We start from the raw sequence: 13,410 nt of genomic DNA on the forward strand, positions 1-13,410 counted from the left end.
GGAGGGAGTTCAGGGGTTTTCCATCGATCTCTTGCACTGTTGCCTTCCCCGATATATATAGTGGAGCATGGTATGGCGCCGTCACTAATGACGCAGACAATTGAAGAATTGTCAACTCACTGAGGACTGTCAGAGTCGCCGTGAGGGTGTCGAGTCGCCGTGGGGCTGTCAAGTCGCTAGGGTTGACTCATGCCTTAGGTGGGATAATGCCCCTAGGCGGTAGTGCCGCATGCCGTTGTCAGGACTGACAATTTTCAGCAGTCGTACGGTGTCTGAAGGAGCCGACCGACCATAGGTCGGCGGCCAGTTGTGGGGCGTCGGGTGGAAACTCGGGGCCCCTCCGACAGTCAGTCGGGCACGTTGCAAGAGTCGGGCAACGGACTCCATAGTGCAGCCGGTCGGGAGAGAGAAAAGGGTCTGCCTGACCGACGTATCCTCGGTCGGTCGGTAACAGCAGCCGTCGGTCGGTTGTCAGAGTCGTCCGTCAGTCGTCGGTCGAGGTCGTCTGTCGGGATCGGTTTTCGGGCGATCGGAGGCGGCGTTGGCCCGTTAGGCCGATCCATCCCGACCTGGCACGATCGACAGTCACTGTTGGTGTTGCCCATCGTCGGTCGGGCGAAGTCGGTCGGGCCCGTAGTAGAGTCAGTGTTGAGGATGGATCGGCGCTGGTGAGCCGGCAGTAGGATCGGTCGGTATATCCCAACAGTTGCCCCCCCCACTCCTAAGCCTGATGTCACACTGGCTCGCGTCGCCACGCGGGTGGGGCGTTGGGCGAAAGGAGTGGATTCTTTATTGCGTCCTGCCTTAAATTTGCTGATCTCACCAGCGGATGATTCGGACAAATCGATGTCAGGTGTCCCATCGTTCGGTGACTTGACGTCGGTCAATCCGGTGTCAGACGATCGGGTGCCGGACGATCCGATGTCAGACGATCGGGTGCCGGATGATCTGGTGTCAGACGATCGGGTGTCGGACGATCCGGTGTCAGACGATCGGGTATCCGACGCCTTCTGGAGAACGCAAACTGCCATCCGGTGCCGGCTTTGGGAGCGCGGGCCGCCGTCAGGCGTCCCATCGGGGATGCGAATCGCCATGGGCGATTTAATTCTGGGGCGCGGCCCTGCTGCCACATGTCAGGAGGTCATTGGGCCGGCGTCCTTCACATTAATGAAGGCGACGTGGCCCGATCCGGGAGGGGTGCGCCGAACCGTCGGGTCGAAAGAGGGCCCGGATGCCACCACATGTCGACCATCCAAGAGGTCTCAGTCGGCGTGGCCACATCCCGACCGTCGGTCAACCCTATATATATGGGGCCACTTGTACTCAAAGCTTTATTTCTGACGATCTTACTGCGGAGACTCTGCCCAAACGGTCTCTCCGTCGTCGCCGGCAGCTGCCCCACCCCATTCTCGCAAAGGTTCATCCGGGGTTCGTGCCCCCTCCTGCTTTGCTCTTGCTTTCTTTGAAACCCTTTCTTTTTCTTCTCCTTCTTCTTCTTCTTTGGTCTTATCTTCTCCTCGGTTCCGGTGTCATGGCCAGGACCTCACCTCAGAGGCTCGGTCGGAAAACCCGACCGATGACCTTCGGTCGACCCCGAAAGTTGAGGCTTCCTCGCTTTCGGGGCCGAATGTCGATCGGCTTCGGGATCAGTATCGCATCCCGGAGCAGTTCCGACTTTCCGCCCCTGGGGCTGGGGTCGGGTTAACAATCCGCCCGTGGGTCAGGTGGCTTTGTACGTCGAGGACCTCCGGGCTGGTCTTCGACTTCCGATTTTGGAGTTCGTTCGGAATCTGTTAGATTATTACGGACTTTGTCCGACGCAACTGGCGTCGAACTCAGTTCGGCTAATAATCAGCTTCGCCCTGTTGTGTCAGCTCCTGCCGACCAACCCTCGGATCTCTCTCTTTCGGGCATTTTTTGTCCTCCGACCCCACCCTAAGGCCCGAGGGTGGTGGCTCTTCAACCCCCAGAAGGGTCTTTCCTTCATCACTGGCCTTCCATCGTCCATCCATGGGTGGAAGAATCAGTTTTTCTTTGTTTCCTTTTCTTCTCCTTGGGGCTTCCCTTCTCATTGGGGCGTGCCTCGAACCGAGGCAAACGAGAACAGCCGAGTGGAGGCGGATGACCGGGAGGACTTCCACCGACTCAAAGACATGTCGGTCTCGAAGCAGAGGGAGCTTGTTACCGAACAAGCCCTCTATGATGCTGGCCTGAGCCTGGTCCCCCGTCTAGGTACCGCCCGATCCATCGATTGTCTTTTCATTTTACATTCGTCCCCGAATATACACTGATTCTCTTGTCAAAATCGCAGGGATGCCGTCGAGGATGAGGCCGACCGATGTCGAAATCAGACAGTACGCGTTGAGGAAGAGGCCGGCGTCCGGGGCCGGACCCTCACGGCCGTCGAAGAAACCCTCAACCGCAACGCCGACTGTCGTCGCATCGGCGGTCGATCAGTCAGAGCAGGTAATCGCACTTTCGGCTCCGACAGCGCAACCGGAGGAGCGGCCAGCGGAGGAAGCGGCTGAAGGAACCTCGGTGATCTCACCGACTGAAGAGGCGTCGGACGTCGTTCGGGAACCCGAACGTCAACCGTCGGTGCCTGCTACTGCGACGGGGGGTGCTCAGTCAAGCTCGAGCATCTCCTCTTTGCCCGATCTACGAGCCTGGGCGGCCGATCGGGGGAAAGCCCCGATGGCCCCTGCTGACGACCCAAGGTCGGGAAGTCGCACCGCATCATCTGACGCTCGGGCCCCCGAAGGAGCGTCAACCCTGGCCGACCACAACTTGGCCAGGAGGCTATGTCAAGGGATCCTCCTCCCAACCGACGTGGAGGTTCTAAAGGCTCGGCAAGTGACCGAGATGTTGTCTTCATTTTATCCGACCATGATCGGGGTAAGTTCCGCTCCGTCCCTTTCCTTCTTACTGTCTTCATTATTTCGCCTTCCTGACGGCTAGTCCATGTTTGCAGCTGATTTATACTATGTCCGAACTGGAGGCCGGGTACCGAAGGTTCGAAGATATCCGGGCGGCCTGGAAGGACAGGGCGACGACCACCGAAGCTGACAAGGCGGTGCTGGTCGAACATCTGAAGCAGTCGACCGACCGGGAGGCGAGGCTGGAGGAAGAGATTTCTCGTCTCGAGTCCGAACTTAAGTCGGCCCGAAAGGAAGCCAAGCGCAAGGGTCAGACCGCGCACCGACTGCGGTGCGAATGGGATGGCGTCGCCGCCGAGCTCGAGGCCAAACGCGAGCAGCTCCGGGTCAGCCTAGAGAATCTCGCCAAGGCCGAGGAGGACTTGTCGATTGCCCAAGCCGATGCCGACATAGCGAAGGCAGAGGCGGAGTCGGCGAAGGGCTCCCTTGATCGGATGGAGGCGGAGGCGAGGTCGGCGAAGGAGTCTCTAAATCGGGCGGTGGACGACTTTCGTGGCTCGGACAGGTATCGGGAGGAACTGCTAGAGACCGGCTTTGCGTCGTACCGGGTGGGTACGAAGACGGTCGGGATGCAGTCCAGGCCTTGTACCTGAAGTTGGACCTCAGCGGTGTCATTCCACCAGGAGTCGAGGACCAAGCTACGGAAGAGATGGCCGACCCTTCGTCGGGAGACGCCGTTGCGGTGGAGGAGACCGTCCCGGAGCAGATCGCCGAAGGAGAGACGGTCCCGACTCCCGACCCGGCTCCGACCACCGATCCAGCGCCGACCTCCGATCTGGTGCCGACCCTCGATCCAGCGACGACCGTCGATCCAGCACCGACCGTCGACCCAGTGTCGATCATGGTGGATACACCGGTCATCCCCGAGCTTTCATCAGTCGAAGAGATTGACTCCGAAGGATGATCGCAGCCTTATCTTCTTTCATTTTTTTTTTCTTTGCGCACTTATAACCGGACTTCGACCCGATTTTGTAGACTTGAATGAACTTAAGGAATTTCTAATTTTCTTTTTGACTTCTTTTTCTTGCCTGTCTGAATGTACTTGTAGTCGTGGGATCATAAGGTCAGAGAGTCGCAGTCCCGACATACCATATTAGGTCATTCAACGACATCCCAAGTTGTTAGTCGAGATAGTCGGTAGCGCGCCATAGGGTAAGCAAGACGAACTCCGACCATTAACCGCCCGTCCTAAGACCTGGACTGGGCATCCGTCGTTAGGTCGCAAACCGAATGCCAGAGTCGAACATACATCGTCCTGGCATGAGTCGGGTTTCGACCGACTTCCAGGCACGAGTCTGTTGAGTCGGTCATGCCGATGGAGTCGAAGGTCATTCGTGGGGACGAAAGTCGATCGACTTTCGGATGCACCCCGATGACCCGAATGTCGTCCGATGCGATCGGTCAGATTGCGTCTGATACATCGTCATACGTAGTCGACGTGTTTAGTCGAAAAAGTGATGGCAAGTCAAGTTCCCACTACCCAGACTTAGGTCGGATACTTGCATCACGCCGTGTGGTAAACGGTGGTAAGCCGAATACCCTTCGATCGGTCTCGACCCGGTCGGTCAGTCGCGAACGCGACGTTGGTTGTGTTGGCGCTTTGCCTTTCTCGATCGGAGCGGGGTTGGCGAGTCGGCCGATCGTTCCGCTCGATCGTTTTGTCCGAGAATTTTAGATGTAGAAGGAGTGTAACTCTCGTCGTCGTAGATGCGTCGGTCCTTTAAGCATCCGACGCATCGTTGAAGGCCGGTCCATCGGTTCGTAGCGGATCGTCAAGTCCGAGTTGGGACACCGGGGATTCGCATCCCTTGGTGGGCGCCGAACAACAGTCTAAGAGTCGACATTCCAGACTCCAAAGTTTAAAACTGAGTTCGTATTCTAAGTGAGGGAGATACAGAGTTCACTGATAGTACATCCTCAGATTGTCGGCATTCCAAGTCCGTGGGATGGCCATCCCTTCTAGGGTCTCTAGTCGGTAAGCTCTCGGTCCGCAGGTGTCGGTTACCTTGTAGGGTCCCTCCCAGTTCGGGGACAGCTTCCCTCGGTCCAGGGGTTTCGAGACCTCCGCCTTTCTCAAGACCAGGTCTCCAGGTCGGAAGAGCTTCGACTTCACCCTGGTGTTGTAATATCGGGCCACCTTTTATCGGTAGGAAGCCATACGAAGTTGTGCCTCGCGTCGGAGCTCGAGTAAGAGGTCTAAGTCGACTCTCTGACACTCGGAGTTGTCCGGCTCACGATACTGCTCAACCCTAGTTGATGGCAACCCGATCTCCAGTGGGATCATGGCTTCCGTTCCATAAGCCAAGCTGAAAGGTGATTCCCCGATCGGGACCCGGGGTGTCGTCCGGTACGCCCACGGGATGGAGTTCAACTCCTCGACCCAGAGGCCCTTGGCTTCATTCAGTCGAGTTTTGAGCCCATGCAGTATGGTTCGGTTAGTCACCTCGATCTCACCGTTGGACTGTGGATGCCCGACCGAGGTTAGTCGGTGCGTGATTTGAAACTTTGCACAGAAGTCTCGGAAGTCCTGATTGTCGAACTGTCGCCCGTTGTCGGTAATGATGGTGTTTGGCAGTCCGAACCTGAAAATGATGGACTTCTGCACGAAGTCCTCCATCTTACGCTCAGTGATTTGCGCTAAAGGTTCGGCTTCCACCCACTTAGTGAAGTAGTCGATCACGACGACAATGAACTTTCGTTGTCCGGATGCCGGAGGAAAAGGTCTGAGTACGTCGATTCCCCACTGGGCGAAGGGCCACGGGGCGACGACCGGAGCAAGCTGGCCGGTGGGTCGGTGCTGTATGTTGGCATACTTTTGGCATGGTTCACACCTCCGAACCAACTCAGTCGCGTCCTTCTTCATAGTGGGCCAGTAGTAGCCCTGTCGCAGAACTTTGTAAGCCAAGGACTTGCCCCCCAAGTGATCGCCGCAGATTCCCTCATGTACTTCTCTAAGGGCATAGTCCGCATCGGTCGGCCCTAGGCACTTCAGCAAGGGAAGGAAAAATGACCTTTTGTATAGTCGGTCGTCGATCATCACATATTGGGAAGCCACGCACCGGAGTCGTTTAGCTTCTGCGGGGTCTTCGGGGGTAGATCCGTCGGTCAGATACTGAGCGATCGGATCCATCCAGCTCGGTTCTGGCGTCAATTGCAGCACCTCTTCGATCTTGTCGACGCTCGATCGTTCAAGACTTTCCACGAACGTCCGACCCAAGGTGCCGTAGTCGGATGTCGCGAGCCTGGAAAGCGTGTCGGCCCGAGAATTTTTTGCCCTGGGGATGTGGAAGATCTCGAAGTATTTGAAGGGTGCCACGAGGTCTTTTACTTTTTGGTGGTATTTGGCCATGGTCGGATCCCGCGCCTCGAACTCGCCTTGGATTTGCCCAACGATCAATTGAGAGTCAGAGAAGACTTTGAGTTGGTCGACCCCGAGCTCTAATGCCAACCTCAAGCCCACGACGAGCGCCTCATATTCGGTCTGATTGTTGGAGGTCTTGAAGTCGAATCGGAGGGCGTGTTCGGTAACCACTCCCTCCGAATTGGTGAGCAGGAAACCGGCCCTGCTCCCTCGAGCGTTGGAGGCTCCGTCGATGTGCAACACCCAGGTTGGATCGGGGTCACATTCGGAGGTCCCGACCTCCTCGGGGCTCCCTTTTTCCGACGGTCGGTCGGTCGTCGGGCATTCGGCGACGAAGTCGGCCAGAACCTGGGCTTTGAGAGCAGGCCGCGGTCGGTATTGGATGTCGAATTCGCTCAGTCTCACAGCCCATTTCGCCAGCCGTCCCGATGTGTCAGGACGGTGCAGGATTGCTCTCAGGGTTGGTCGGTGAGGACCACGATAGCATGTGCCTGGAAGTACGGACGGAGCCGCTGTGACGAAATGATCAGAGCGAAAATTATTTTCTCTGTCTTCGAGTACCGAGTCTCAGCTTCGTGAAGCACTTTGCTGACATAATATATCAGTTGGTGAACTCGATTCTCGTTCTCTCGAACGAGCACCGAACTAACTGCCTTCAGGGAGGTAGCCAGGTAAAGGTACAGGATCTCCCCGACCTCCAATCTTACGAGGAGTGGCAGAGAGGCCAGGTATTTCTTTAGTTCCTCGAAGGCTTGCCGGCACTCGTCCGGTCAAGAGAAATGCTTGGCTTGTCGCAGGGTTTTGAAAAACGGGAGGCATCTCTCAGCCGACCGAGAAATGAATCGGCTGAGCACGATGATCCTTCCGTTGAGTTGCTGCACCTCCTTCTTGATGTCCGGATGTCGCATATCGATGATGGCCTTGATCTTTTTGGGGTTGGCCTCGATTCTCCGTTGCGAGATAAGAAATCTGAGGAACTTCCCCGAGGTCACTCCGAAGGCGAACTTAGTCGGATTCAGCTTCATCCGGTGTCGTCGTAGAGTACAGAAGGTTTCTTCGAGATCCCGGACGTGATCCAAAATTCGCGTACTCTTCACCAGCATGTCGTCGACATATACTTCCATGTTGCGCCCGATCTGATCTTTAAAGACCCTGTTGACAAGTCATTGGTAGGTGGCACCAGCATTCTTCAGTCCGAATGGCATTACTCTATAGCAGTAGAGGCCCTTGGCGGTCACGAAGGCGGTGTGTTCCTCATCTTCGGACACCATCCGGATCTGGTTGTACCTCGCGAAGGCGTCCATGAAGCTGAGCAGTCGATAATCGGATGTTGCATCCACCAGCTGGTCGATCTTCGAAAGTGGAAAGCTGTCCTTTGGACAGGCCCGATTCAAGTCGGTGTAGTCGATGCAGATCCTCCACTTTCCGTTGGCTTTTTTCACCATTACGATGTTGGCGAGCCAATCGGGATAGGTGGCCTCTCTGATGGAGCCTGCCTCGAGTAGCTTATCCACCTCTTCGTCAATGACCTTCTGTCTTTCTGGAGCAAAAGACCTTTTCTTCTGCCTTATCGGCCTCATTGCTGGATCGATGTTGAGTCGGTGTGTCATCGTCTCTGGGGGAATTTTCGGTATATCCACCGTCGATCAGGCGAATACGTCGGTATTTGCTTTCAGTAGCTCCGCCAAAAGTCGTCGCTCAGGGTGGGTAATTGAGACCCGACCCACACCTTTCGGTCGGGGTTTCCCGTTATCACGAAGGGAACAAGCTGTTCGGCCGGCTCGCTCCGCTCTTCTTCTTTCCTTGGGTCCAGCTTGTCGACCGTTAGGGGGCCCTTCGATTCGTCGCTTTGAGCAGAGATCTGAAAGCATCGTCGGGCGAGGCGTTGATCTCCGTGCATCTCCCCGACGCTGTTTTTGGTCGGAAATCGAACCAGGAGATGATACGTCGAAACTATCGTCTTGAGGGCGTTTAGTCCGGATCTTCCAAGTATGGCGTTGTAGGCCGAGGGCACTTGGACGACCGCAAAAGTCAGATGGACTGAGCTTTGTCGTGGTTCGGTGCCAGCCATCACGGGCAGAGTGACTTCTCCTTCCACCACGACAGCATCTCCGGCGAAGCCTATCAGGGGCGTAGAGACTCTCTTGAGTCGGTCGGTCGACAGTCGCATCCGGAAGAAGGTCGAGTAAAACAGAACGTTCGTTGAACTTCCATTATCTACAAAGATTCTTTTTACATCATAATTTGCTATTGTTGTCGAGACAACAACAGTGTCATCATGGGGAGTTTGGATGCCCCGAATATCTTCTTCTGTAAAAGTAATTACATCATCCGGGCGTGGCTTCTTCGTCGGCTCCCCTCCAGCAGACGTCCTCGGGCCTAGTCGTTTGGAAATCATATTGATGACCCCGGCCGTAGGTCGGTTATTCGCTGCTTCTTCAGTCGGCTGGGGTCGTTGATCGGCGACGGGCCGGGTCGGCGGATTCCTCCAGAACTTGTCGAGGTATTCCTGACGTATGAGGGCCTCAATTTCATCCTTAAGCTGGATGCATTGCTTGGTATTGTGGCCATGGCCCCGGTGAAATCGGCAGTACTTCCGCCGGTCGAGGCCCTTTGCCTTCAGAGGTGAAGGCCGTCGTAGGTACTCTTCGCCCTCGATCTCCATCAAAATCTGCACACGAGGAGCGGACAGAGGAGTGTAGGAGTCGTACCTGGGGTGTGTCGGTCTTGGGCTCCGCCGTCGGGGCGACCTCTGGTTCCGTCGTGGGGGTGAGACCCGACTGTCGGTCGGGGGCCTGCTAGGCACAGCAGGGTCCCGACCCTTCCTCCGCTTCTCCTTCGAGCCCTTGGGCTCGGCCAGACGCCGGTCGGAAGCTCCTTCATCTGCGCGCATGTACTTGTATACGCGCTCCAGCAATTCAGCGTACGTTCGGGGGAGGATTTTGTCCAAGGAGTAGGTGAATCGGAAAGCCCTCAACCCGTGTTTCATGGCCGAGATGGCCATGTCTTCGTTGAGGTCCCGAACCTCAAGTGTGGCCGCGTTGAATCGCACCACAAAGTATCGGAGCATCTCGTTTTCTCTTTGTTTAAGGGAGAAAAGGCTGTCTGATGTTCGCGGCGGCTTCCGGCTGGTGCTGAAGTGGGCCACGAAGGAGTGCTCAAGCTGTCCGAAGGAGTGGATACTTTTCGATCGAAGATCGGAGTACCAGGCCCTAGCAGCTTTGTGGAGCGTGGCAGTAAAGCCGATGCAAAGGAGAGCGTCGGTTGCCCCTTGGATCGTCATGAGACCTTTGTAGCTCTCCAGGTGGTCGATTGGGTCGATGGAGCCATCGTAAAGCTCCACGTGCGGCATCTTGAACCGACTGGGGATCGGTTCGTTAAGGATAAGTCGGGAGAGAGGTTGGGCAGTCTGGAAGTCGACGTCGTTCGAGGATTTTTGCCCGTCCACCTGCAACTGGACAAGCCGACGGTCGATTTCCTCGAACCTGCGTTCGTAGTCGTCGACCCGTCGGTACTGAGAGACCCCAGGGGTGGAGTCTCTCGACGAATCCGAGAGGGAAGCAGACGGTGTTCGTGGCTGCTTCTCCTTCCTCGCTCGCTCCAGCTGGGAAGAAGATGGCCGTCAAGACCGACGGTTGTCACGCCGCGGACGCCCCTCCTCCTCTCGATGGGAGCGCTGTGATAGGTGCTCCGGAGGGGGCGACGGAGATCGGTGCGGTCGTCGGTGGCTGCTCCTGGAGGGCATCGGGCGCGCCGCCGGTTGCTCGGCCGGTGAAGGCGGCTGCCAGACCGGTTGCTGTTGAAGACTTTTGACCGCGTCTGTCAGCACGGTCATCTGCCGCACGATTGCCGCGATCTGTGCCTCCGTGGTCACTGCGGGATGCGGAGAGCTAGGCTCCGCCATAGAGGGTGGAGGAGAGGCCTCTTTCCGGTGAGAAGAGCGCCTTGCCGATCCAGTGACCCTCGATCGCTGAGCTCTTGTCTTTGTCATCTCGAGTTCCGTGGGGGCTACGATCTCTGATGCTGTCGATCGTGTGTTTACGGTAGTTACTGCACACGTGCCCCTACATGGCGTGCCAATTTGTTGCGGCCAATCCCCTCGTCGTCTGGTCGCCGGGAACGAGCACCTGCAAAAGAAAGTCTACACTGACCGGAGGCGGCTCCGGCGGGGACCCTCCGACGGTCAAGTCAGAGAGGAGACTAGGCAACAGTGAAATGAAAACAGAGAGCTCAACGAGAGAGAGAGAGAGCTAGAGAGGAGGGAGTTCAGGGGTTTTCCATCGACCTCTTGCACTGTTGCCTTCCCCGATATATATAGTGGAGCATGGTATGGCGCCGTCATTAATGGCGCAGACAATTGAAGAATTGTCAACTCACTGAGGACTATCAGAGTCACTGTGAGGGCGTCAAATCGCCGTGGGGCTGTCAAGTCGCTAGGATTGACTCATGCCTTAGGTGAGATAATGCCCCTAGACGGCAGTGCCGCATGCCGTTGTCAGGACTGACAATTTCCAGCAGTCGTACGGCGTCTGAAGGAGCCGACCGACCATAGGTCGGCGGCCAGTTGAGGGGCGTCGGGTGAAAACTCGGGGCCCCTCCGACAGTCAGTCGGGCACGTTGCAAAAGTCGGGCAACGGACTCCATAGTGCAGCCGGTCGGGAGAGAGGAAAGGGTCTGCCTGACCGACGTATCCTCGATCGGTCGGTAACAGCAGCCGTCGGTCGTCGGTCAGGGTCGTCCGTCGGAGTCGGCTTTCGGGCGATCGGAGGCGACGTTGGCCCGTTAGGCCGATCCGTCCCGATCTGGCACGATCGGCAGTTACTGTTGGTATTGCCCATCGTCGGTCGGATGAAGTCGGTCGGGCCCGTAGTAGAGTCGGTGTTGAGGACGGATCGGCACTGGTGAGCTGGCAGTAGAGTCGGTCGGTATATCCCAACATTTCTTTTTTCCTTTTTTGAAGGGCCAGGAAGCCCACCCTGATTTCATTAAGAGCACGGGGCTGTGTAAGTTTAAAAAATAAGAAAAAGAATCTGAGAAGTGGTCACGAAATTCTCTTGGAGGATGCTGCTGATCATATGGGTGACTATCAAGCTTCCTTTCAAACTCTGCAAGTAAAATTAGTGGAATTCAGCTTTCAGAGCTCGAAACTAAGTGGAATTCTCCATTGGGCCGTCCATCTTTATTCTCAAAAAAAAAAAAAAAAAAAAAGGAATTCTCTGGAAAGGACTAAAATTTATTTTAAGACAATATCAGTAGAAAGATTTAATGGGCACCATTTGTGCTCATATTAATAATTCCAGCTAAAATCATATTCAAGATGTAGTCAGCCCAATATTCTTGACAATTTGTCATGGGATTATAGTTGACTTGTTAGTGTTCATGTCATCCATTGGAGGAGCCGCGGTTAACGTAGAAGTCGTCCATAGGGAGAAAGATGGTGGAGAGGAAGTTGGTGGATCAGCAATGGGAATCAAGTGGTTAGAGGGCCAGGAGTTTGGTGGGGCCGGGGGGGGGGGGTGGGGGGGTGGTGGGGTGGTGTTGGAGTGGGGTGGGGGCGGGGCCGGCGGGAAAGCATTGCGAAACGAAAACAAAATTAGCAACGAATCGCGTACGGCTCCGCACATCGCTTCAGTCCCGGATATCCCGAAATCCAACTTCATTTCTTTTCTACCTCCTCCCTCGGGTTTTATGTATAGTTCCACGAGGATTTGTTTGAAATTCGCCATCCCAATTATTCCTCAACTAGTTTTGGGCCTGTAAGTTGCACATGAAATTTTAAATTTGATCATATTAAAAAATATATATGTAAATAATAAAATAATATTTATTTAAATTTTTAATTTTATTTCATATTCTTAACCATCTATATAAATAGATTTTAATTATAAAAATACAATAAAATCATACATTAATAATATAATTTAATTTATATAAATAAGATTTAATATAATTTTTCATTAATCCAAAATTTAAATTTAATGCTTGAAAAATTGTTAGATAGAAAGATATATGACATGAAAAAAAATACTTACGTGAACAATCTCAAAAATATTAAAAAATTTTCTCTCAGTTTCTGCTTTATAATATATACTAGTTTTGAGCTCATGCATTACGCACGAATTCTAAATCTAATCATATTAAAAAAAAATTATATATAAATAAAAAAATAATATTCATTTAAATTCTTAGTGTCATTTCATATTCTCAACTATCTATATAAATAGACTTTAATTATAAGAATATAATAATATCACATATTAATAACATAAGTTATTTCATATAAATAAGATTTAATATAGTTTTTTATTAATTTAAGGTTTGAATTTAATGCTTGAAGGAATGTTAGGTAGGAGGAGACATGGCATAAAAAAAACTGCTTGCATGGATAATCTCAAATGCTAAGAAATTTTTTTAAAATTTTTATTTTATAATATATATATATATATATACGTATTAGATATTAGATTAGATATATTAGATTTAGAGTTCTAGAAAAAGAAAAGCTTTCAAAATTCCAGCAACGATGCATATTTAATGCGATGTTTTTCATTTTTTTGGTAAGAAAAGGCCAACAGCAGGAATTTGGAAAGATTAGTATTGCTCACAAATACAGACCAACCTGCTCATGCAGGTAAACCAACCAAGATATATCCGGTAACAGTAGTTACAAAAAAACAAAAAAAACAAAAAAAAAAGTTCCCAAGGAAGAGCAGTGAGCCATGCGGTTCCAGAAGTGATATAAAACTAAATCTCTCAAACTTCCCTTAAGATAGCAGACCCCAGAACTGAGCAAGTCAAATATGCAGAGAAGATGCTGACCAAAGTCACTACAGCATCGTGCGGCTGGGTATCTTATGAAGTTTGGTGACTGCTTGGGATGCCAATGGCATTGTACTCGAGGCTTATATAGTTTACAATCCATGTAATGCTACAGGGTATTGGAATGTGTATTTGGCGTGAAAGAATGATGCATATTTTTTCACAATATATACTGTTGCTGTTGGATCACGTCATAGCCGCTAGAAGAGCTATGTAGACCAATGAACAAGAAAGTTTGGAGTGCTTTGAGAGCCGTGCGAGGCATGATCCAGTGGTTAATGTCATGAAAAAAAA

The sequence above is a fragment of the Elaeis guineensis genome, chromosome 2 (assembly GCF_000442705.2).
Source record: "Elaeis guineensis isolate ETL-2024a chromosome 2, EG11, whole genome shotgun sequence".
NCBI lineage: Eukaryota > Viridiplantae > Streptophyta > Magnoliopsida > Arecales > Arecaceae > Elaeis > Elaeis guineensis.